The sequence below is a fragment of the Lonchura striata genome, chromosome 3 (assembly GCF_050655825.1).
Source record: "Lonchura striata isolate lonStrDom1 chromosome 3, ASM5065582v1, whole genome shotgun sequence".
Classification (NCBI taxonomy): domain Eukaryota; kingdom Metazoa; phylum Chordata; class Aves; order Passeriformes; family Estrildidae; genus Lonchura; species Lonchura striata.
Genome location: NC_140705.1, coordinates 395,555 through 418,450, shown reverse-complemented (window position 1 = coordinate 418,450; position 22,896 = coordinate 395,555).

Here is a 22,896-nt window from a genome sequence, read left to right as displayed (position 1 = left end):
TTACTATTTTATCATCTGTTCCCTCCATTGCCATGTAGATTTTAAACAATGTCAGTGCATTACAAAGATCACACTACTATGCATATGAAATATAAAGTGCATACGCAAACTGGCATATTATACTATACAAAGCAGTTAAAAGTAAGTTGTACTATATCAAAATACTTGTGATGCAAAAAGCTGATCTATGAACGTGAAAGTAAATACTATTTTATAATCTATAACAGCCGACGACTGTGGGGGAGAAGGAGGGTGAGCAGCGGGCCCGCAACCGGCGGAGGGCGGGCAGGGGGACGCGGGCACTTCAGTATTTTGGCCGGGGTGCTGATCTCGGCCAGTCGGGGCAGGCCAAGTCCCCGCAGAAGCGGAAACACCGCGGGGGAAGAGGCGTCGAGAGCCCGCAGCGGGCTCTGCGCGTCCTCCCCACTCCCCGCCAGCGAGCCGCCTCCCCGCCGCTCCCCGATCCGAGCTGCTAGCGCGGAGTCCGCCTTTGCCGCCCGGAACCATTGCCGGGCTGCGCCCCTCCCCTGCCCCGAGTGCCGGCGGGCGGCTGCAGTTCGGGCTCTGCGGGGCCCTTTTCGCCGGGAGCCGGGCACGAGCACGGGCCGAGAAGGGGACAGGGGGTCTCCGAGCGGGACCCGGGGCGCCCGCGGGCCCTTCGAGCAGCGCGGGCTCCGCCCCATGCTGCCACGGGCCCGGCCGCGCAGCTCCCGAGCCCCGCCAATCCCGGCCCGCCTTTCTCCGCCCTGTCCAATCCCGGCCGCCCTTCCAATCCGGGCGCGGTTCCTGCGATTTCGGCCCGCTCAGTCGCGGCCCGACTCCTCAGCCTGGCCCCGCTCCCCCGTGCGCTTGAGGCGCCGCTCCCGGCGCCGCTTTGGGAGCCGGCGGAGCGCTATCCCTGCTGCCGCAACCTCGGCAGGCGCTGGGGCCGGGAAGGGCGGGCGGGAGCTCCCCGTCAGGCGCCGGCCGGGATTTCTCCCAGGGAAACGGGCTGACGGCGGGGAGCGGGCGGACCCGGCCCCTGCAATGGCGGCGGCGGGAGCGGCGCGTGAGGGGAGCGCGGGGTGGTCGCGAGCCGAGCGCGGCGGGAATGGGCGGGCTCGGATTGGTGGGGCCGGCGCTGCCTCGGGTTGTGATTGGCTGGCTGGCCCGGCTCTGAGGCATAAGTAGCGTGCGTGGGGGAGGCGGGGGCGTCAGTTCGGCGGCGGGGCTGGAGGCGACGGGAGCTGCGGAAGCGCGTTCCGAGGAGGAGCGCCGCTGCGCCGGGACGGGTCCCCCGCGGCTGCCGATCCGAGGAGCGCTGGTGAGCACGCACGCGACTCCCGCGTCTGCCTGCGGCGGCGTCCGGGGGCCGGCGGTGTCCAGTTGTTTGCGCCGCGCCCTGCCCGGCTCGGGCGGCCAGAGGCTGGTGCGGGGCCTGGCGTGGCGCAGGGGGGACCGGCTGCTGTCACTGGGGAGTAGCCCTTTCGCGCTTTCTGGATTTAAAGTAACATTGAGAATACTGGGAATAAAGCTGGTTGTTTGCTTTCTTACTATTTGATTTTGATTTTACTTAATAATTTTATCTATATTGCATTACTTCATTGTTTTGTTCGTTTTATTAAGTTTAATTTGTTTCTGTTTATTTTCTTTTTCCGATTTTGATTTAGTAAGGGTTGTGCGGCTGGGGCTGAATCACGGGTTGTGAGGTCACCGGAGACATAAAGGCTCAGGGTGTGGAATAAGGACTTTGGCACGAGTCAAGCCCAAAACAATGTGGAGCAGTGGAAATGCTGGGGCTGGAGTTGGATAAATGCCCTGGGAGAGGGGCATGGAGCTGCAGTGCAGGGCCTGCAGGAGATGCCTGGGGGTTCCCAGCCCCTGCCCCGTGGAACCAAGCAGAGGCTGAGGATGTGGGGGCTCGGAGGGTTCCAGGGCCCACGCAGCAGCACAAGGGCACCTATTGGGATGTGGGAGCAGGGGCCCGGTGGCTATTCCCAGCCCCTGGGGCTGCCTGGGGGAGGTGAGGGGGCCTTTGGGGAGGTGCTCGGCTGAAACCCAGGCTGTGGGGGAAGGTAGATGTTTGGCTTCAGGGCTCAAGGGTTCCTAAAGTTGGGATCCCATTAGGGTGGGTGGGATAGCTGCAAGAGGCATTGACATTATGACAGTAACTGATTTCTGCCCTTATCAACAGCTCCAAGCAGCAGTGAGAAGCAGGAGCAGCTTTTAGATGCAGGCAGTAGGAAGCTGAGGAGCTGGAGCTGAGGCAGCAGAGCCGGAGGACACAGAAATGTGGTAGGGTTCGGGGTAAAACCCCTGTGCAGCTGGGATAGGGAATATGGAGCTGGGAAGGGAATTGCATGGCTGGAGCTGAAATTGCTTCAAGGGCTCTGATAGAGAGTGTAGAGCAGTTACTGGGGGAGGGAGGGTTAGGATGGGGCAGGAATATGGGCTCAAGAGCTGAACTGAAACCATACAGAGCTAAAGCTAAAGCAAAGATCCTGCCCTGAGAGCCAGAAGCAGTGTTACGTAGCACTGCTGGGAAGGTGTTGAGGAGGAAGTGAAACGGAAGAGATGGCAGTGAAATAAAGCTTGTGGGTGAAGAGCTGAAATCACTGGGGCTGGGAAAGGGGATTTGTAGGGCGGCTGCTGTAATCACTGCAGGGCTGGGAAAGGGGGCTGCACACTCCATAGGATCCGAAGGGCTGGCACAGGGACTGTGGGGTTCTTGCTGCCACATCCTTTTATGCCTCTGACATGGATGCTGGGGCTGGGCTTGTGACTGAAACTAGAACAGGATGTGTAGTGCGCACGTGGGGGCTCTAACATTGCGCCTGAAAATCCCGGCAATGCAGTGATATGTTCTCGGTCTGCGACGGCACCTGTGGGGCTGGGGGCAAAGTCACTGTGGGGCTGGGATTGTGTCTGAAAATGGAAAAAGAATTCTATTGCTGAGAGCGGGATTCTGGGCTTTGAATTGAAATAATACAGGGTAGGCACAGTGGCTGGGCATTTTTGGGTAGGAGCTGAAATCACTGCAGGACTGGGATATTGATTCTGGGGTGGGCTTAGACACCCTGGGGCACGAGCTGAAGTGTTGCAGAGCTGGAGCCAAGGCCAAGATCCTGCACGCTGAAGATGGAGAAAGGCACAGCTGGAGCTAACGAAGAGAGCTGGCAGTTAAATAAAGCTTGTGGGTGAAGAGCTGAAATCACTGGGGCTGGGAAAGGGGATTTGTAGGGCGGCTGCTGTAATCACTGCAGGGCTGGGAAAGGGGGCTGCACACTCCATAGGATCCGAAGGGCTGGCACAGGGACTGTGGGGTTCTTGCTTCCACATCCCTTTTATGCCTCTGACATGGATGCTGGGGCTGGGCTTGTGACTGAAACTAGAACAGGATGTGTAGTGCGCACGTGGGGGCTCTAACATTGCGCCTGAAAATCCTGGCAATGCAGTGATATGTTCTCGGTCTGCGACGGCACCTGTGGGCCTGGGGGCAAAGTCACTGTGAGGCTGGGATTGTGTCTGAAAATGGAAAAAGAATTCTATTGCTGAGAGCGGGGTTCTGGGTTTTGAATTGAAATAATACAGCGTAGGCACAGTGGGTGGGCATTGGTGGGTGGCAGCTGAAATCACTTCAGAACTGGGATATTGATTCTGGGGTGGGCTTAGACACCCTTGGGCACGAGCTGAAGTGTTGCAGAGCTGCAGCCAAGGCCAAGATCCTGCACGCTGAAGATGGAGAAAGGCACAGCTGGAGCTAACGAAGAGAGCTGGCAGTTAAATAAAGCTTGTGGGTGAAGAGCTGAAATCACTGGGGCTGGGAAAGGGGATTTGTAGGGCGGCTGCTGTAATCACTGCAGGGCTGGGAAAGGGGGCTGCACACTCCATAGGATCCGAAGGGCTGGCACAGGGACTGTGGGGTTCTTGCTGCCACATCCTTTTATGCCTCTGACATGGATGCTGGGGCTGGGCTTGTGACTGAAACTAGAACAGGATGTGTAGTGCGCACGTGGGGGCTCTAACATTGCGCCTGAAAATCCTGGCAATGCAGGGATATGTTCTCGGTCTGCGACGGCACCTGTGGGGCTGGGGGCAAAGTCACTGTGGGGCTGGCAAATGGACTGTGGGGCTGGGATTGTGTCTGAAAATTGTAAAAGAACTCTATTGCTGAGAGCGGGGTTCTGGGCTTTGAATTGAAATAATACAGGGTAGGCACAGTGGCTGGGCATTTTTGGGTAGGAGCTGAAATCACTGCAGGACTGGGATATTGATGGTGGGGTGGGCTTAGACACCCTGGGGCACGAGCTGAAGTGTTGCAGAGCTGCAGCCAAGGCCAAGATCCTGCACGCTGAAGATGGAGAAAGGCACAGCTGGAGCTAACGAAGAGAGCTGGCAGTTAAATAAAGCTTGTGGGTGAAGAGCTGAAATCACTGGGGCTGGGAAAGGGGATTTGTAGGGCGGCTGCTGTAATCACTGCAGGGCTGGGAAAGGGGGCTGCACACTCCATAGGATCCGAAGGGCTGGCACAGGGACTGTGGGGTTCTTGCTGCCACATCCTTTTATGCCTCTGACATGGATGCTGGGGCTGGGCTTGTGACTGAAACTAGAACAGGATGTGTAGTGCGCACGTGGGGGCTCTAACATTGCGCCTGAAAATCCCGGCAATGCAGTGATATGTTCTCGGTCTGCGACGGCACCTGTTTTGCTGGGGGCAAAGTCACTGTGGGGCTGGCAAATGGACTGTGGGGCTGGGATTGTGTCTGAAAATTGTAAAAGAACTCTATTGCTGAGAGCGGGGTTCTGGGCTTTGAATTGAAATAATACAGGGTAGGCACAGTGGCTGGGCATTTTTGGGTAGGAGCTGAAATCACTGCAGGACTGGGATATTGATTCTGGGGTGGGCTTAGACACCCTGGGGCACGAGCTGAAGTGTTGCAGAGCTGCAGCCAAGGCCAAGATCCTGCACGCTGAAGATGGAGAAAGGCACAGCTGGAGCTAACGAAGAGAGCTGGCAGTTAAATAAAGCTTGTGGGTGAAGAGCTGAAATCACTGGGGCTGGGAAAGGGGATTTGTAGGGCGGCTGCTGTAATCACTGCAGGGCTGGGAAAGGGGGCTGCACACTCCATAGGATCCGAAGGGCTGGCACAGGGACTGTGGGGTTCTTGCTGCCACATCCTTTTATGCCTCTGACATGGATGCTGGGGCTGGGCTTGTGACTGAAACTAGAACAGGATGTGTAGTGCGCACGTGGGGGCTCTAACATTGCGCCTGAAAATCCTGGCAATGCAGTGATATGTTCTCGGTCTGCGACGGCACCTGTGGGGCTGGGGGCAAAGTCACTGTGGGGCTGGCAAATGGACTGTGGGGCTGGGATTGTGTCTGAAAATTGTAAAAGAACTCTATTGCTGAGAGCGGGGTTCTGGGCTTTGAATTGAAATAATACAGGGTAGGCACAGTGGCTGGGCATTTTTGGGTAGGAGCTGAAATCACTGCAGGACTGGGATATTGATTCTGGGGTGGGCTTAGACACCCTGGGGCACGAGCTGAAGTGTTGCAGAGCTGCAGCCAAGGCCAAGATCCTGCACGCTGAAGATGGAGAAAGGCACAGCTGGAGCTAAAGAAGAGAGCTGGCAGTTAAATAAAGCTTGTGGGTGAAGAGCTGAAATCACTGGGGCTGGGAAAGGGGATTTGTAGGGCGGCTGCTGTAATCACTGCAGGGCTGGGAAAGGGGGCTGCACACTCCATAGGATCCGAAGGGCTGGCACAGGGACTGTGGGGTTCTTGCTGCCACATCCCTTTTATGCCTCTGACATGGATGCTGGGGCTGGGCTTGTGACTGAAACTAGAACAGGATGTGTAGTGCGCACGTGGGGGCTCTAACATTGCGCCTGAAAATCCCGGCAATGCAGTGATATGTTCTCGGTCTGCGACGGCACCTGTGGGGCTGGGGGCAAAGTCACTGTGGGGCTGGGATTGTGTCTGAAAATGGAAAAAGAATTCTATTGCTGAGAGCGGGATTCTGGGCTTTGAATTGAAATAATACAGGGTAGGCACAGTGGCTGGGCATTTTTGGGTAGGAGCTGAAATCACTGCAGGACTGGGATATTGATTCTGGGGTGGGCTTAGACACCCTGGGGCACGAGCTGAAGTGTTGCAGAGCTGGAGCCAAGGCCAAGATCCTGCACGCTGAAGATGGAGAAAGGCACAGCTGGAGCTAACGAAGAGAGCTGGCAGTTAAATAAAGCTTGTGGGTGAAGAGCTGAAATCACTGGGGCTGGGAAAGGGGATTTGTAGGGCGGGTGTTCTAATCACTGCAGGGCTGGGAAAGGGGGCTGCACACTCCATAGGATCCGAAGGGCTGGCACAGGGACTGTGGGGTTCTTGCTGCCACATCCCTTTTATGCCTCTGACATGGATGCTGGGGCTGGGCTTGTGACTGAAACTAGAACAGGATGTGTAGTGCGCACGTGGGGGCTCTAACATTGCGCCTGAAAATCCCGGCAATGCAGTGATATGTTCTCGGTCTGCGACGGCACCTGTGGGGCTGGGGGCAAAGTCACTGTTGGGCTGGGATTGTGTCTGAAAATGGAAAAAGAATTCTATTGCTGAGAGCGGGGTTCTGGGCTTTGAATTGAAATAATACAGCGTAGGCACAGTGGGTGGGCATTGGTGGGTGGCAGCTGAAATCACTTCAGAACTGGGATATTGATTCTGGGGTGGGCTTAGACACCCTGGGGCACGAGCTGAAGTGTTGCAGAGCTGGAGCCAAGGCCAAGATCCTGCACGCTGAAGATGGAGAAAGGCACAGCTGGAGCTAACGAAGAGAGCTGGCAGTTAAATAAAGCTTGTGGGTGAAGAGCTGAAATCACTGGGGCTGGGAAAGGGGATTTGTAGGGCGGGTGTTCTAATCACTGCAGGGCTGGGAAAGGGGGCTGCACACTCCATAGGATCCGAAGGGCTGGCACAGGGACTGTGGGGTTCTTGCTGCCACATCCCTTTATGCCTGTGACATGGATGCTGGGGCTGGGCTTGTGACTGAAACTAGAACAGGATGTGTAGTGCGCACGTGGGGGCTCTAACATTGCGCCTGAAAATCCCGGCAATGCAGGGATATGTTCTCGGTCTGCGACGGCACCTGTGGGGCTGGGGGCAAAGTCACTGTGGGGCTGGGATTGTGTCTGAAAATGGAAAAAGAATTCTATTGCTGAGAGCGGGATTCTGGGCTTTGAATTGAAATAATACAGGGTAGGCACAGTGGCTGGGCATTTTTGGGTAGGAGCTGAAATCACTGCAGGACTGGGATATTGATTCTGGGGTGGGCTTAGACACCCTGGGGCACGAGCTGAAGTGTTGCAGAGCTGGAGCCAAGGCCAAGATCCTGCACGCTGAAGATGGAGAAAGGCACAGCTGGAGCTAACGAAGAGAGCTGGCAGTTAAATAAAGCTTGTGGGTGAAGAGCTGAAATCACTGGGGCTGGGAAAGGGGATTTGTAGGGCGGGTGCTGTAATAAGTGCAGGGCTGGGAAAGGGGGCTGCACACTCCATAGGATCCGAAGGGCTGGCACAGGGACTGTGGGGTTCTTGCTGCCACATCCCTTTTATGCCTCTGACATGGATGCTGGGGCTGGGCTTGTGACTGAAACTAGAACAGGATGTGTAGTGCGCACGTGGGGGCTCTAACATTGCGCCTGAAAATCCTGGCAATGCAGTGATATGTTCTCGGTCTGCGACGGCACCTGTGGGCCTGGGGGCAAAGTCACTGTGAGGCTGGGATTGTGTCTGAAAATGGAAAAAGAATTCTATTGCTGAGAGCGGGGTTCTGGGTTTTGAATTGAAATAATACAGCGTAGGCACAGTGGGTGGGCATTGGTGGGTGGCAGCTGAAATCACTGCAGGACTGGGATATTGATTCTGGGGTGGGCTTAGACACTCTGGGGCACGAGCTGAAGTGTTGCAGAGCTGCAGCCAAGGCCAAGATCCTGCACGCTGAAGATGGAGAAAGGCACAGCTGGAGCTAACGAAGAGAGCTGGCAGTTAAATAAAGCTTGTGGGTGAAGAGCTGAAATCACTGGGGCTGGGAAAGGGGATTTGTAGGGCGGGTGTTCTAATCACTGCAGGGCTGGGAAAGGGGGCTGCACACTCCATAGGATCCGAAGGGCTGGCACAGGGACTGTGGGGTTCTTGCTGCCACATCCCTTTTATGCCTCTGACATGGATGCTGGGGCTGGGCTTGTGACTGAAACTAGAACAGGATGTGTAGTGCGCACGTGGGGGCTCTAACATTGCGCCTGAAAATCCCGGCAATGCAGTGATATGTTCTCGGTCTGCGACGGCACCTGTGGGGCTGGGGGCAAAGTCACTGTGGGGCTGGGATTGTGTCTGAAAATGGAAAAAGAATTCTATTGCTGAGAGCGGGGTTCTGGGCTTTGAATTGAAATAATACAGCGTAGGCACAGTGGGTGGGCATTGGTGGGTGGCAGCTGAAATCACTTCAGAACTGGGATATTGATTCTGGGGTGGGCTTAGACACCCTGGGGCACGAGCTGAAGTGTTGCAGAGCTGGAGCCAAGGCCAAGATCCTGCACGCTGAAGATGGAGAAAGGCACAGCTGGAGCTAACGAAGAGAGCTGGCAGTTAAATAAAGCTTGTGGGTGAAGAGCTGAAATCACTGGGGCTGGGAAAGGGGATTTGTAGGGCGGCTGCTGTAATCACTGCAGGGCTGGGAAAGGGGGCTGCACACTCCATAGGATCCGAAGGGCTGGCACAGGGACTGTGGGGTTCTTGCTGCCACATCCTTTTATGCCTCTGACATGGATGCTGGGGCTGGGCTTGTGACTGAAACTAGAACAGGATGTGTAGTGCGCACGTGGGGGCTCTAACATTGCGCCTGAAAATCCCGGCAATGCAGTGATATGTTCTCGGTCTGCGACGGCACCTGTGGGGCTGGGGGCAAAGTCACTGTGGGGCTGGCAAATGGACTGTGGGGCTGGGATTGTGTCTGAAAATTGTAAAAGAACTCTATTGCTGAGAGCGGGGTTCTGGGCTTTGAATTGAAATAATACAGGGTAGGCACAGTGGCTGGGCATTTTTGGGTAGGAGCTGAAATCACTGCAGGACTGGGATATTGATTCTGGGGTGGGCTTAGACACCCTGGGGCACGAGCTGAAGTGTTGCAGAGCTGCAGCCAAGGCCAAGATCCTGCACGCTGAAGATGGAGAAAGGCACAGCTGGAGCTAAAGAAGAGAGCTGGCAGTTAAATAAAGCTTGTGGGTGAAGAGCTGAAATCACTGGGGCTGGGAAAGGGGATTTGTAGGGCGGCTGCTGTAATCACTGCAGGGCTGGGAAAGGGGGCTGCACACTCCATAGGATCCGAAGGGCTGGCACAGGGACTGTGGGGTTCTTGCTGCCACATCCCTTTTATGCCTCTGACATGGATGCTGGGGCTGGGCTTGTGACTGAAACTAGAACAGGATGTGTAGTGCGCATGTGGGGGCTCTAACATTGCGCCTGAAAATCCCGGCAATGCAGTGATATGTTCTCGGTCTGCGACGGCACCTGTGGGGCTGGGGGCAAAGTCACTGTGGGGCTGGGATTGTGTCTGAAAATGGAAAAAGAATTCTATTGCTGAGAGCGGGGTTCTGGGCTTTGAATTGAAATAATACAGCGTAGGCACAGTGGGTGGGCATTGGTGGGTGGCAGCTGAAATCACTTCAGAACTGGGATATTGATGGTGGGGTGGGCTTAGACACCCTTGGGCACGAGCTGAAGTGTTGCAGAGCTGCAGCCAAGGCCAAGATCCTGCACGCTGAAGATGGAGAAAGGCACAGCTGGAGCTAACGAAGAGAGCTGGCAGTTAAATAAAGCTTGTGGGTGAAGAGCTGAAATCACTGGGGCTGGGAAAGGGGATTTGTAGGGCGGCTGCTGTAATCACTGCAGGGCTGGGAAAGGGGGCTGCACACTCCATAGGATCCGAAGGGCTGGCACAGGGACTGTGGGGTTCTTGCTGCCACATCCTTTTATGCCTCTGACATGGATGCTGGGGCTGGGCTTGTGACTGAAACTAGAACAGGATGTGTAGTGCGCACGTGGGGGCTCTAACATTGCGCCTGAAAATCCTGGCAATGCAGTGATATGTTCTCGGTCTGCGACGGCACCTGTGGGGCTGGGGGCAAAGTCACTGTGGGGCTGGGATTGTGTCTGAAAATGGAAAAAGAATTCTATTGCTGAGAGCGGGATTCTGGGCTTTGAATTGAAATAATACAGGGTAGGCACAGTGGCTGGGCATTTTTGGGTAGGAGCTGAAATCACTGCAGGACTGGGATATTGATTCTGGGGTGGGCTTAGACACCCTGGGGCACGAGCTGAAGTGTTGCAGAGCTGGAGCCAAGGCCAAGATCCTGCACGCTGAAGATGGAGAAAGGCACAGCTGGAGCTAACGAAGAGAGCTGGCAGTTAAATAAAGCTTGTGGGTGAAGAGCTGAAATCACTGGGGCTGGGAAAGGGGATTTGTAGGGCGGGTGCTGTAATAAGTGCAGGGCTGGGAAAGGGGGCTGCACACTCCATAGGATCCGAAGGGCTGGCACAGGGACTGTGGGGTTCTTGCTGCCACATCCCTTTTATGCCTCTGACATGGATGCTGGGGCTGGGCTTGTGACTGAAACTAGAACAGGATGTGTAGTGCGCACGTGGGGGCTCTAACATTGCGCCTGAAAATCCCGGCAATGCAGTGATATGTTCTCGGTCTGCGACGGCACCTGTGGGGCTGGGGGCAAAGTCACTGTTGGGCTGGGATTGTGTCTGAAAATGGAAAAAGAATTCTATTGCTGAGAGCGGGGTTCTGGGCTTTGAATTGAAATAATACAGCGTAGGCACAGTGGGTGGGCATTGGTGGGTGGCAGCTGAAATCACTTCAGAACTGGGATATTGATTCTGGGGTGGGCTTAGACACCCTGGGGCACGAGCTGAAGTGTTGCAGAGCTGGAGCCAAGGCCAAGATCCTGCACGCTGAAGATGGAGAAAGGCACAGCTGGAGCTAACGAAGAGAGCTGGCAGTTAAATAAAGCTTGTGGGTGAAGAGCTGAAATCACTGGGGCTGGGAAAGGGGATTTGTAGGGCGGGTGTTCTAATCACTGCAGGGCTGGGAAAGGGGGCTGCACACTCCATAGGATCCGAAGGGCTGGCACAGGGACTGTGGGGTTCTTGCTGCCACATCCCTTTATGCCTGTGACATGGATGCTGGGGCTGGGCTTGTGACTGAAACTAGAACAGGATGTGTAGTGCGCACGTGGGGGCTCTAACATTGCGCCTGAAAATCCCGGCAATGCAGGGATATGTTCTCGGTCTGCGACGGCACCTGTGGGGCTGGGGGCAAAGTCACTGTGGGGCTGGGATTGTGTCTGAAAATGGAAAAAGAATTCTATTGCTGAGAGCGGGATTCTGGGCTTTGAATTGAAATAATACAGGGTAGGCACAGTGGCTGGGCATTTTTGGGTAGGAGCTGAAATCACTGCAGGACTGGGATATTGATTCTGGGGTGGGCTTAGACACCCTGGGGCACGAGCTGAAGTGTTGCAGAGCTGGAGCCAAGGCCAAGATCCTGCACGCTGAAGATGGAGAAAGGCACAGCTGGAGCTAACGAAGAGAGCTGGCAGTTAAATAAAGCTTGTGGGTGAAGAGCTGAAATCACTGGGGCTGGGAAAGGGGATTTGTAGGGCGGGTGCTGTAATAAGTGCAGGGCTGGGAAAGGGGGCTGCACACTCCATAGGATCCGAAGGGCTGGCACAGGGACTGTGGGGTTCTTGCTGCCACATCCCTTTTATGCCTCTGACATGGATGCTGGGGCTGGGCTTGTGACTGAAACTAGAACAGGATGTGTAGTGCGCACGTGGGGGCTCTAACATTGCGCCTGAAAATCCTGGCAATGCAGTGATATGTTCTCGGTCTGCGACGGCACCTGTGGGCCTGGGGGCAAAGTCACTGTGAGGCTGGGATTGTGTCTGAAAATGGAAAAAGAATTCTATTGCTGAGAGCGGGGTTCTGGGTTTTGAATTGAAATAATACAGCGTAGGCACAGTGGGTGGGCATTGGTGGGTGGCAGCTGAAATCACTGCAGGACTGGGATATTGATTCTGGGGTGGGCTTAGACACTCTGGGGCACGAGCTGAAGTGTTGCAGAGCTGCAGCCAAGGCCAAGATCCTGCACGCTGAAGATGGAGAAAGGCACAGCTGGAGCTAACGAAGAGAGCTGGCAGTTAAATAAAGCTTGTGGGTGAAGAGCTGAAATCACTGGGGCTGGGAAAGGGGATTTGTAGGGCGGGTGTTCTAATCACTGCAGGGCTGGGAAAGGGGGCTGCACACTCCATAGGATCCGAAGGGCTGGCACAGGGACTGTGGGGTTCTTGCTGCCACATCCCTTTTATGCCTCTGACATGGATGCTGGGGCTGGGCTTGTGACTGAAACTAGAACAGGATGTGTAGTGCGCACGTGGGGGCTCTAACATTGCGCCTGAAAATCCCGGCAATGCAGTGATATGTTCTCGGTCTGCGACGGCACCTGTGGGGCTGGGGGCAAAGTCACTGTGGGGCTGGGATTGTGTCTGAAAATGGAAAAAGAATTCTATTGCTGAGAGCGGGGTTCTGGGCTTTGAATTGAAATAATACAGCGTAGGCACAGTGGGTGGGCATTGGTGGGTGGCAGCTGAAATCACTTCAGAACTGGGATATTGATTCTGGGGTGGGCTTAGACACCCTGGGGCACGAGCTGAAGTGTTGCAGAGCTGGAGCCAAGGCCAAGATCCTGCACGCTGAAGATGGAGAAAGGCACAGCTGGAGCTAACGAAGAGAGCTGGCAGTTAAATAAAGCTTGTGGGTGAAGAGCTGAAATCACTGGGGCTGGGAAAGGGGATTTGTAGGGCGGCTGCTGTAATCACTGCAGGGCTGGGAAAGGGGGCTGCACACTCCATAGGATCCGAAGGGCTGGCACAGGGACTGTGGGGTTCTTGCTGCCACATCCTTTTATGCCTCTGACATGGATGCTGGGGCTGGGCTTGTGACTGAAACTAGAACAGGATGTGTAGTGCGCACGTGGGGGCTCTAACATTGCGCCTGAAAATCCCGGCAATGCAGTGATATGTTCTCGGTCTGCGACGGCACCTGTGGGGCTGGGGGCAAAGTCACTGTGGGGCTGGCAAATGGACTGTGGGGCTGGGATTGTGTCTGAAAATTGTAAAAGAACTCTATTGCTGAGAGCGGGGTTCTGGGCTTTGAATTGAAATAATACAGGGTAGGCACAGTGGCTGGGCATTTTTGGGTAGGAGCTGAAATCACTGCAGGACTGGGATATTGATTCTGGGGTGGGCTTAGACACCCTGGGGCACGAGCTGAAGTGTTGCAGAGCTGCAGCCAAGGCCAAGATCCTGCACGCTGAAGATGGAGAAAGGCACAGCTGGAGCTAAAGAAGAGAGCTGGCAGTTAAATAAAGCTTGTGGGTGAAGAGCTGAAATCACTGGGGCTGGGAAAGGGGATTTGTAGGGCGGCTGCTGTAATCACTGCAGGGCTGGGAAAGGGGGCTGCACACTCCATAGGATCCGAAGGGCTGGCACAGGGACTGTGGGGTTCTTGCTGCCACATCCCTTTTATGCCTCTGACATGGATGCTGGGGCTGGGCTTGTGACTGAAACTAGAACAGGATGTGTAGTGCGCATGTGGGGGCTCTAACATTGCGCCTGAAAATCCCGGCAATGCAGTGATATGTTCTCGGTCTGCGACGGCACCTGTGGGGCTGGGGGCAAAGTCACTGTGGGGCTGGGATTGTGTCTGAAAATGGAAAAAGAATTCTATTGCTGAGAGCGGGGTTCTGGGCTTTGAATTGAAATAATACAGCGTAGGCACAGTGGGTGGGCATTGGTGGGTGGCAGCTGAAATCACTTCAGAACTGGGATATTGATGGTGGGGTGGGCTTAGACACCCTTGGGCACGAGCTGAAGTGTTGCAGAGCTGCAGCCAAGGCCAAGATCCTGCACGCTGAAGATGGAGAAAGGCACAGCTGGAGCTAACGAAGAGAGCTGGCAGTTAAATAAAGCTTGTGGGTGAAGAGCTGAAATCACTGGGGCTGGGAAAGGGGATTTGTAGGGCGGCTGCTGTAATCACTGCAGGGCTGGGAAAGGGGGCTGCACACTCCATAGGATCCGAAGGGCTGGCACAGGGACTGTGGGGTTCTTGCTGCCACATCCTTTTATGCCTCTGACATGGATGCTGGGGCTGGGCTTGTGACTGAAACTAGAACAGGATGTGTAGTGCGCACGTGGGGGCTCTAACATTGCGCCTGAAAATCCTGGCAATGCAGTGATATGTTCTCGGTCTGCGACGGCACCTGTGGGGCTGGGGGCAAAGTCACTGTGGGGCTGGGATTGTGTCTGAAAATGGAAAAAGAATTCTATTGCTGAGAGCGGGATTCTGGGCTTTGAATTGAAATAATACAGGGTAGGCACAGTGGCTGGGCATTTTTGGGTAGGAGCTGAAATCACTGCAGGACTGGGATATTGATTCTGGGGTGGGCTTAGACACCCTGGGGCACGAGCTGAAGTGTTGCAGAGCTGGAGCCAAGGCCAAGATCCTGCACGCTGAAGATGGAGAAAGGCACAGCTGGAGCTAACGAAGAGAGCTGGCAGTTAAATAAAGCTTGTGGGTGAAGAGCTGAAATCACTGGGGCTGGGAAAGGGGATTTGTAGGGCGGGTGCTGTAATAAGTGCAGGGCTGGGAAAGGGGGCTGCACACTCCATAGGATCCGAAGGGCTGGCACAGGGACTGTGGGGTTCTTGCTGCCACATCCCTTTTATGCCTCTGACATGGATGCTGGGGCTGGGCTTGTGACTGAAACTAGAACAGGATGTGTAGTGCGCACGTGGGGGCTCTAACATTGCGCCTGAAAATCCCGGCAATGCAGTGATATGTTCTCGGTCTGCGACGGCACCTGTGGGGCTGGGGGCAAAGTCACTGTTGGGCTGGGATTGTGTCTGAAAATGGAAAAAGAATTCTATTGCTGAGAGCGGGGTTCTGGGCTTTGAATTGAAATAATACAGCGTAGGCACAGTGGGTGGGCATTGGTGGGTGGCAGCTGAAATCACTTCAGAACTGGGATATTGATTCTGGGGTGGGCTTAGACACCCTGGGGCACGAGCTGAAGTGTTGCAGAGCTGGAGCCAAGGCCAAGATCCTGCACGCTGAAGATGGAGAAAGGCACAGCTGGAGCTAACGAAGAGAGCTGGCAGTTAAATAAAGCTTGTGGGTGAAGAGCTGAAATCACTGGGGCTGGGAAAGGGGATTTGTAGGGCGGGTGTTCTAATCACTGCAGGGCTGGGAAAGGGGGCTGCACACTCCATAGGATCCGAAGGGCTGGCACAGGGACTGTGGGGTTCTTGCTGCCACATCCCTTTATGCCTGTGACATGGATGCTGGGGCTGGGCTTGTGACTGAAACTAGAACAGGATGTGTAGTGCGCACGTGGGGGCTCTAACATTGCGCCTGAAAATCCCGGCAATGCAGGGATATGTTCTCGGTCTGCGACGGCACCTGTGGGGCTGGGGGCAAAGTCACTGTGGGGCTGGGATTGTGTCTGAAAATGGAAAAAGAATTCTATTGCTGAGAGCGGGATTCTGGGCTTTGAATTGAAATAATACAGGGTAGGCACAGTGGCTGGGCATTTTTGGGTAGGAGCTGAAATCACTGCAGGACTGGGATATTGATTCTGGGGTGGGCTTAGACACCCTGGGGCACGAGCTGAAGTGTTGCAGAGCTGGAGCCAAGGCCAAGATCCTGCACGCTGAAGATGGAGAAAGGCACAGCTGGAGCTAACGAAGAGAGCTGGCAGTTAAATAAAGCTTGTGGGTGAAGAGCTGAAATCACTGGGGCTGGGAAAGGGGATTTGTAGGGCGGGTGCTGTAATAAGTGCAGGGCTGGGAAAGGGGGCTGCACACTCCATAGGATCCGAAGGGCTGGCACAGGGACTGTGGGGTTCTTGCTGCCACATCCCTTTTATGCCTCTGACATGGATGCTGGGGCTGGGCTTGTGACTGAAACTAGAACAGGATGTGTAGTGCGCACGTGGGGGCTCTAACATTGCGCCTGAAAATCCTGGCAATGCAGTGATATGTTCTCGGTCTGCGACGGCACCTGTGGGCCTGGGGGCAAAGTCACTGTGAGGCTGGGATTGTGTCTGAAAATGGAAAAAGAATTCTATTGCTGAGAGCGGGGTTCTGGGTTTTGAATTGAAATAATACAGCGTAGGCACAGTGGGTGGGCATTGGTGGGTGGCAGCTGAAATCACTGCAGGACTGGGATATTGATTCTGGGGTGGGCTTAGACACTCTGGGGCACGAGCTGAAGTGTTGCAGAGCTGCAGCCAAGGCCAAGATCCTGCACGCTGAAGATGGAGAAAGGCACAGCTGGAGCTAACGAAGAGAGCTGGCAGTTAAATAAAGCTTGTGGGTGAAGAGCTGAAATCACTGGGGCTGGGAAAGGGGATTTGTAGGGCGGGTGTTCTAATCACTGCAGGGCTGGGAAAGGGGGCTGCACACTCCATAGGATCCGAAGGGCTGGCACAGGGACTGTGGGGTTCTTGCTGCCACATCCCTTTTATGCCTCTGACATGGATGCTGGGGCTGGGCTTGTGACTGAAACTAGAACAGGATGTGTAGTGCGCACGTGGGGGCTCTAACATTGCGCCTGAAAATCCCGGCAATGCAGTGATATGTTCTCGGTCTGCGACGGCACCTGTGGGGCTGGGGGCAAAGTCACTGTGGGGCTGGGATTGTGTCTGAAAATGGAAAAAGAATTCTATTGCTGAGAGCGGGGTTCTGGGCTTTGAATTGAAATAATACAGCGTAGGCACAGTGGGTGGGCATTGGTGGGTGGCAGCTGAAATCACTTCAGAACTGGGATATTGATTCTGGGGTGGGCTTAGACACCCTGGGGCACGAGCTGAAGTGTTGCAGAGCTGGAGCCAAGGCCAAGATCCTGCACGCTGAAGATGGAGAAAGGCACAGCTGGAGCTAACGAAGAGAGCTGGCAGTAAAATAAAGCTTGTGGGTGAAGAGCTGAAATCACTGGGGCTGGGAAAGGGGATTTGTAGGGCGGCTGCTGTAATCACTGCAGGGCTGGGAAAGGGGGCTGCACACTCCATAGGATCCGAAGGGCTGGCACAGGGACTGTGGGGTTCTTGCTGCCACATCCTTTTATGCCTCTGACATGGATGCTGGGGCTGGGCTTGTGACTGAAACTAGAACAGGATGTGTAGTGCGCACGTGGGGGCTCTAACATTGCGCCTGAAAATCCCGGCAATGCAGTGATATGTTCTCGGTCTGCGACGGCACCTGTGGGGCTGGGGGCAAAGTCACTGTGGGGCTGGCAAATGGACTGTGGGGCTGGGATTGTGTCTGAAAATTGTAAAAGAACTCTATTGCTGAGAGCGGGGTTCTGGGCTTTGAATTGAAATAATACAGGGTAGGCACAGTGGCTGGGCATTTTTGGGTAGGAGCTGAAATCACTTGAGAACTGGGATATTGATGGTGGGGTGGGCTTAGACACCCTGGGGCACGAGCTGAAGTGTTGCAGAGCTGCAGCCAAGGCCAAGATCCTGCACGCTGAAGATGGAGAAAGGCACAGCTGGAGCTAACGAAGAGAGCTGGCAGTTAAATAAAGCTTGTGGGTGAAGAGCTGAAATCACTGGGGCTGGGAAAGGGGATTTGTAGGGCGGCTGCTGTAATCACTGCAGGGCTGGGAAAGGGGGCTGCACACTCCATAGGATCCGAAGGGCTGGCACAGGGACTGTGGGGTTCTTGCTGCCACATCCCTTTATGCCTGTGACATGGATGCTGGGGCTGGGCTTGTGACTGAAACTAGAACAGGATGTGTAGTGCGCACGTGGGGGCTCTAACATTGCGCCTGAAAATCCCGGCAATGCAGGGATATGTTCTCGGTCTGCGACGGCACCTGTTTTGCTGGGGGCAAAGTCACTGTGGGTCTGGGATTGTGTCTGAAAATGGAAAAAGAATTCTATTGCTGAGAGCGGGATTCTGGGCTTTGAATTGAAATAATACAGGGTAGGCACAGTGGCTGGGCATTTTTGGGTAGGAGCTGAAATCACTGCAGGACTGGGATATTGATTCTGGGGTGGGCTTAGACACCCTGGGGCACGAGCTGAAGTGTTGCAGAGCTGGAGCCAAGGCCAAGATCCTGCACGCTGAAGATGGAGAAAGGCACAGCTGGAGCTAACGAAGAGAGCTGGCAGTTAAATAAAGCTTGTGGGTGAAGAGCTGAAATCACTGGGGCTGGGAAAGGGGATTTGTAGGGCGGCTGCTGTAATAAGTGCAGGGCTGGGAAAGGGGGCTGCACACTCCATAGGATCCGAAGGGCTGGCACAGGGACTGTGGGGTTCTTGCTGCCACATCCCTTTTATGCCTCTGACATGGATGCTGGGGCTGGGCTTGTGACTGAAACTAGAACAGGATGTGTAGTGCGCACGTGGGGGCTCTAACATTGCGCCTGAAAATCCTGGCAATGCAGTGATATGTTCTCGGTCTGCGACGGCACCTGTGGGCCTGGGGGCAAAGTCACTGTGAGGCTGGGATTGTGTCTGAAAATGGAAAAAGAATTCTATTGCTGAGAGCGGGGTTCTGGGTTTTGAATTGAAATAATACAGCGTAGGCACAGTGGGTGGGCATTGGTGGGTGGCAGCTGAAATCACTTCAGAACTGGGATATTGATTCTGGGGTGGGCTTAGACACCCTGGGGCACGAGCTGAAGTGTTGCAGAGCTGCAGCCAAGGCCAAGATCCTGCACGCTGAAGATGGAGAAAGGCACAGCTGGAGCTAACGAAGAGAGCTGGCAGTTAAATAAAGCTTGTGGGTGAAGAGCTGAAATCACTGGGGCTGGGAAAGGGGATTTGTAGGGCGGCTGCTGTAATCACTGCAGGGCTGGGAAAGGGGGCTGCACACTCCATAGGATCCGAAGGGCTGGCACAGGGACTGTGGGGTTCTTGCTGCCACATCCTTTTATGCCTCTGACATGGATGCTGGGGCTGGGCTTGTGACTGAAACTAGAACAGGATGTGTAGTGCGCACGTGGGGGCTCTAACATTGCGCCTGAAAATCCCGGCAATGCAGTGATATGTTCTCGGTCTGCGACGGCACCTGTGGGGCTGGGGGCAAAGTCACTGTGGGGCTGGCAAATGGACTGTGGGGCTGGGATTGTGTCTGAAAATTGTAAAAGAACTCTATTGCTGAGAGCGGGGTTCTGGGCTTTGAATTGAAATAATACAGGGTAGGCACAGTGGCTGGGCATTTTTGGGTAGGAGCTGAAATCACTGCAGGACTGGGATATTGATGGTGGGGTGGGCTTAGACACCCTGGGGCACGAGCTGAAGTGTTGCAGAGCTGCAGCCAAGGCCAAGATCCTGCACGCTGAAGATGGAGAAAGGCACAGCTGGAGCTAACGAAGAGAGCTGGCAGTTAAATAAAGCTTGTGGGTGAAGAGCTGAAATCACTGGGGCTGGGAAAGGGGATTTGTAGGGCGGCTGCTGTAATCACTGCAGGGCTGGGAAAGGGGGCTGCACACTCCATAGGATCCGAAGGGCTGGCACAGGGACTGTGGGGTTCTTGCTGCCACATCCTTTTATGCCTCTGACATGGATGCTGGGGCTGGGCTTGTGACTGAAACTAGAACAGGATGTGTAGTGCGCACGTGGGGGCTCTAACATTGCGCCTGAAAATCCTGGCAATGCAGTGATATGTTCTCGGTCTGCGACGGCACCTGTGGGGCTGGGGGCAAAGTCACTGTGGGGCTGGCAAATGGACTGTGGGGCTGGGATTGTGTCTGAAAATTGTAAAAGAACTCTATTGCTGAGAGCGGGGTTCTGGGCTTTGAATTGAAATAATACAGGGTAGGCACAGTGGCTGGGCATTTTTGGGTAGGAGCTGAAATCACTGCAGGACTGGGATATTGATTCTGGGGTGGGCTTAGACACCCTGGGGCACGAGCTGAAGTGTTGCAGAGCTGGAGCCAAGGCCAAGATCCTGCACGCTGAAGATGGAGAAAGGCACAGCTGGAGCTAACGAAGAGAGCTGGCAGTTAAATAAAGCTTGTGGGTGAAGAGCTGAAATCACTGGGGCTGGGAAAGGGGATTTGTAGGGCGGCTGCTGTAATCACTGCAGGGCTGGGAAAGGGGGCTGCACACTCCATAGGATCTGAAGGGCTGGCACAGGGACTGTGGGGTTCTTGCTGCCACATCCCTTTTATGCCTCTGACATGGATGCTGGGGCTGGGCTTGTGACTGAAACTAGAACAGGATGTGTAGTGCGCACGTGGGGGCTCTAACATTGCGCCTGAAAATCCCGGCAATGCAGTGATATGTTCTCGGTCTGCGACGGCACCTGTGGGGCTGGGGGCAAAGTCACTGTGGGGCTGGGATTGTGTCTGAAAATGGAAAAAGAATTCTATTGCTGAGAGCGGGGTTCTGGGCTTTGAATTGAAATAATACAGCGTAGGCACAGTGGGTGGGCATTGGTGGGTGGCAGCTGAAATCACTTCAGAACTGGGATATTGATGGTGGGGTGGGCTTAGACACCCTTGGGCACGAGCTGAAGTGTTGCAGAGCTGCAGCCAAGGCCAAGATCCTGCACGCTGAAGATGGAGAAAGGCACAGCTGGAGCTAACGAAGAGAGCTGGCAGTTAAATAAAGCTTGTGGGTGAAGAGCTGAAATCACTGGGGCTGGGAAAGGGGATTTGTAGGGCGGCTGCTGTAATCACTGCAGGGCTGGGAAAGGGGGCTGCACACTCCATAGGATCCGAAGGGCTGGCACAGGGACTGTGGGGTTCTTGCTGCCACATCCTTTTATGCCTCTGACATGGATGCTGGGGCTGGGCTTGTGACTGAAACTAGAACAGGATGTGTAGTGCGCACGTGGGGGCTCTAACATTGCGCCTGAAAATCCTGGCAATGCAGTGATATGTTCTCGGTCTGCGACGGCACCTGTGGGGCTGGGGGCAAAGTCACTGTGGGGCTGGGATTGTGTCTGAAAATGGAAAAAGAATTCTATTGCTGAGAGCGGGATTCTGGGCTTTGAATTGAAATAATACAGGGTAGGCACAGTGGCTGGGCATTTTTGGGTAGGAGCTGAAATCACTGCAGGACTGGGATATTGATTCTGGGGTGGGCTTAGACACCCTGGGGCACGAGCTGAAGTGTTGCAGAGCTGGAGCCAAGGCCAAGATCCTGCACGCTGAAGATGGAGAAAGGCACAGCTGGAGCTAACGAAGAGAGCTGGCAGTTAAATAAAGCTTGTGGGTGAAGAGCTGAAATCACTGGGGCTGGGAAAGGGGATTTGTAGGGCGGGTGTTCTAATCACTGCAGGGCTGGGAAAGGGGGCTGCACACTCCATAGGATCCGAAGGGCTGGCACAGGGACTGTGGGGTTCTTGCTGCCACATCCCTTTTATGCCTCTGACATGGATGCTGGGGCTGGGCTTGTGACTGAAACTAGAACAGGATGTGTAGTGCGCACGTGGGGGCTCTAACATTGCGCCTGAAAATCCCGGCAATGCAGTGATATGTTCTCGGTCTGCGACGGCACCTGTGGGGCTGGGGGCAAAGTCACTGTGGGGCTGGGATTGTGTCTGAAAATGGAAAAAGAATTCTATTGCTGAGAGCGGGGTTCTGGGCTTTGAATTGAAATAATACAGCGTAGGCACAGTGGGTGGGCATTGGTGGGTGGCAGCTGAAATCACTTCAGAACTGGGATATTGATTCTGGGGTGGGCTTAGACACCCTGGGGCACGAGCTGAAGTGTTGCAGAGCTGGAGCCAAGGCCAAGATCCTGCACGCTGAAGATGGAGAAAGGCACAGCTGGAGCTAACGAAGAGAGCTGGCAGTTAAATAAAGCTTGTGGGTGAAGAGCTGAAATCACTGGGGCTGGGAAAGGGGATTTGTAGGGCGGGTGCTGTAATAAGTGCAGGGCTGGGAAAGGGGGCTGCACACTCCATAGGATCCGAAGGGCTGGCACAGGGACTGTGGGGTTCTTGCTGCCACATCCCTTTTATGCCTCTGACATGGATGCTGGGGCTGGGCTTGTGACTGAAACTAGAACAGGATGTGTAGTGCGCACGTGGGGGCTCTAACATTGCGCCTGAAAATCCTGGCAATGCAGTGATATGTTCTCGGTCTGCGACGGCACCTGTGGGCCTGGGGGCAAAGTCACTGTGAGGCTGGGATTGTGTCTGAAAATGGAAAAAGAATTCTATTGCTGAGAGCGGGGTTCTGGGTTTTGAATTGAAATAATACAGCGTAGGCACAGTGGGTGGGCATTGGTGGGTGGCAGCTGAAATCACTGCAGGACTGGGATATTGATTCTGGGGTGGGCTTAGACACTCTGGGGCACGAGCTGAAGTGTTGCAGAGCTGCAGCCAAGGCCAAGATCCTGCACGCTGAAGATGGAGAAAGGCACAGCTGGAGCTAACGAAGAGAGCTGGCAGTTAAATAAAGCTTGTGGGTGAAGAGCTGAAATCACTGGGGCTGGGAAAGGGGATTTGTAGGGCGGGTGTTCTAATCACTGCAGGGCTGGGAAAGGGGGCTGCACACTCCATAGGATCCGAAGGGCTGGCACAGGGACTGTGGGGTTCTTGCTGCCACATCCCTTTTATGACTCTGACATGGATGCTGGGGCTGGGCTTGTGACTGAAACTAGAACAGGATGTGTAGTGCGCACGTGGGGGCTCTAACATTGCGCCTGAAAATCCCGGCAATGCAGTGATATGTTCTCGGTCTGCGACGGCACCTGTGGGCCTGGGGGCAAAGTCACTGTGGGGCTGGGATTGTGTCTGAAAATGGAAAAAGAATTCTATTGCTGAGAGCGGGGTTCTGGGCT